Consider the following 3,005-nt stretch of genomic DNA (forward strand, 5'->3'; position numbering starts at 1 on the left):
CAGGCGTCTGCTTTCCCCGGGGACCCCAGGAGAGGCAGTGGCTCTGTCCCCCCACCCCGAACCCCCCAGATCAGGAGGTGTAATGGAGACAGAAGTAGGCTGAAGCCTACGGCCCATGTCCAGTTGTCTCTGCAGCAGCATCAAGCATCTGCTGCTTTCTGGAAGGAGGTCTGGGCTCAGGCTCCGAGGCCTGGGTTCTGACTGCCAGCATCTAATTATAGGATCCTCCTTCCTTGGGTCCTGTGTGCAGTTCCTTCATTTCACAGAGGGATCTCTGTCTGGGAGCTGCCGGCTGGGAACAGACCAGAGGAGACCAGGGCTGGGGCAGAGGGGTGGGCGCTTTGTCAGCGTTGGTGCTTTTGTTAGTCTCCTACAGTGGCATTTACTGAGTGCTTTAGGTGCCAGGCACCAAGTGCCCGACGTGCACTAGCTTGAAGGCCTACTCTCAGGCAGGGCCTCCCAGAAGGCCCAGCGCGCATGCCTGCGCACAGGGGAGTCCCAGACAGGCCCACAGACCCTTTCCTCTCAGAGGTCAATGACAACCGGGCCCTAGAGGCAGGGGCTTGTCAGGAACCGCTGTCCCAGAATGTGGGCCTCCTGTCACTTGCCAGCTTCTGGCTGTCTTCTGTCCTAGTTCGCATAGAACCCCTGGCCAGCCGCCAGCAAAAACAATGTATTTGTTAATCTTTCAAGCACACTCAGTGGTGCTGGTAAAGCTGATTATATCTACCTTTGTCCAGAGGACTTTCTGGAGGGTTCTGTGAACAGAAACGAGGCCAGCGATTACAACTTCCTGTCCCTCAGATGAGGGAAGCAGCAAATGAGCCTGCCTCTGCTCTCCCAACAGGGTTTGGGGGTTCTTCTCATTTAGGCATCGCAGACAATCCTAGGCCTGAAGTTGCATAGCTGGGGTGTGTATGGGGTGTGGGTGCTTCTGAAGGGCCGCTGGGTGATGCCCTGGGCTATGGAGCTGGGCAAATATAAATCTGCTGGCCTGGCCACAGCCTTTATTTGCACATTGCTTAGCGGTTAAGGGAACAAGCAGGAGGCAAGATAAAATAGTGGGTGCGTGCATGGGCTTTAGACAGGCCATGGTTCCTCCTGCCGGGTACTAACTGTAACCCTGGGACTTATCCCGAACCCCAGTTTCCTCATCTGTGGAAATAATCATACCAAATTCAAATGGTCAACGAGATGATGCTTGGGAGTTACTTAACCCAGCGCGTGGCATGTAGGAAGTGCTCCACAAATGGAAGTTATTATAATTATAGTTGACATATTTGGCTGCGGCTTAAGGGAAAGACTTGCACCACTCAGCCAGTGGGGCTGTGGAGCATCTTTGTACGCAGTCATACACAAGGCATTTCCCAGCCCCTCGGCGCAGTCTGAGGTGGGATCTGTGAGAGAGGACGGCGATGGCAGGTGGGGTGGCAGCCAGGGGGTGTGGACGTTGGCACCAAAGGGGAAGTGGGGCTGGGCTTGCCTGGGCAAAGCAGAGCCTGCCCTCCGCTATGAGGTGGATTCCGCTCCACAGAGCATGTGAGCTCCAGTTCCCAGTTTGAAACCGAAACTTGGAAGGAAAAAAATACACAAAGAGCCCTAGACATTCATACAACCAAAACCAAACGATCCTTTCCCGGGGGCTGCAGGGCTGCACACCTTCCCCCCACCGCCGGCCCTTCTATGGGAGGCCGGGTGGGAGCCAAAGGGGAGGGAAGGAGGCCTGTCTGTGAGGAAGGAGGTGGCCCCTGGGCCTGACTGGATGGGCCCTCAGCTTGAGTACAAAACATGCCTCATTTTGCAGTCCCCTGAAAGAAGAGCCGCAGACAGTAGCCACAGGGCAAAGCCTGAGCACCTTCCAGGAAAAGCCGCGAAGACTAGCGGGAGATAGTCTGTCCGGAGCTGGAGGACCAGGCCGAGCTGTGCGGGGGCGGGCAGGGGCTGGGGGCGTTTCCCAGGGCCCTAGTCCAGGGTCCTCTAGGCAGGGAATGGCAGTCACGACTCCTCACTGCACAGGGGCCCCCATGCTGGGCTGGTGAAGTGACCTAGGCAGCAAGGGCTGCAGAGGCCCGGCTCACTGGCTCTGACGGGGGTGGAAGCCTGGGAGGGCCGTCACCACGTGGCCCTCCAACTCCACCCCCCCATGCCACCCCTGCCAAGGAGAGATCTCCGGGGCAGAGAGCAAAGGCTACTGTGGTCCTTAGCACAAATCCTCTGGAGCCCGTGGCAGGTGGCAGTCACTGCCCGGCCCCCTGGAAGGTAAAGCCTTACTCCCTCCTGCCTCATCCAGACTTGAAGATGGAGGAGGCCTGTGGAGCATCCCTGGCTGGGCTCCCTCAAAATGACGTCCAGTCACAACTCCCTTCCCAGACTCATCGCCGGCCATTTCTTTCTCGGACCCTCTGACTCAGCCGGTAGCAACTCTGCTGGGCCCTTCTGCTTCTGTGCCTTTACTCCACTGCTCCTGCCCCTCTGAACGCTGCTTATCACCTCTGAGCCTCAACTTCCCTATCTGTAAAATTGTGTGTGACGGTATCTACCTCATGGTATGGCCGTGAGGGTTAAATGCGATAAGCTTAGCCTAGTATGCGGCGGGCGCGTAGTAGGTGGTTAAGTGATGATAGTCACTACCGTCATTACCATTATAGTCAAATGACTTGGTTACCTTGGTTACTTCTGACATGTGGCCCTGTGCTTCCCTCTCCCCCTGAGGAGGTGATGTATGAAGGCCCTTGCGTCTGTCTCCCACTCCTTTCCTTCCCAACAGTGATCAGTGTCTGGTCTCCGCACGTACAGAGAGAGACTGATAGGGCGCTCTCCACCCCAACTCCACATCGCCTCTACCTCTCCACACAGCCGAGTACAAACATATATATGCTACCAAACATAGAATAGATAGCTAGTGGGAAGCAGCCGCACAGCACAGGGAGGTCAGCTCGGTGCTCTGTGACCACCTGGAGGGGTGGGATAGGGAGGGTGGGAGGGAGGGAGACGCAAGAGGGAAG

This window comes from Physeter macrocephalus, chromosome 3, assembly GCF_002837175.3.
Source record: "Physeter macrocephalus isolate SW-GA chromosome 3, ASM283717v5, whole genome shotgun sequence".
NCBI classification, from domain to species: Eukaryota; Metazoa; Chordata; class Mammalia; order Artiodactyla; family Physeteridae; genus Physeter; species Physeter macrocephalus.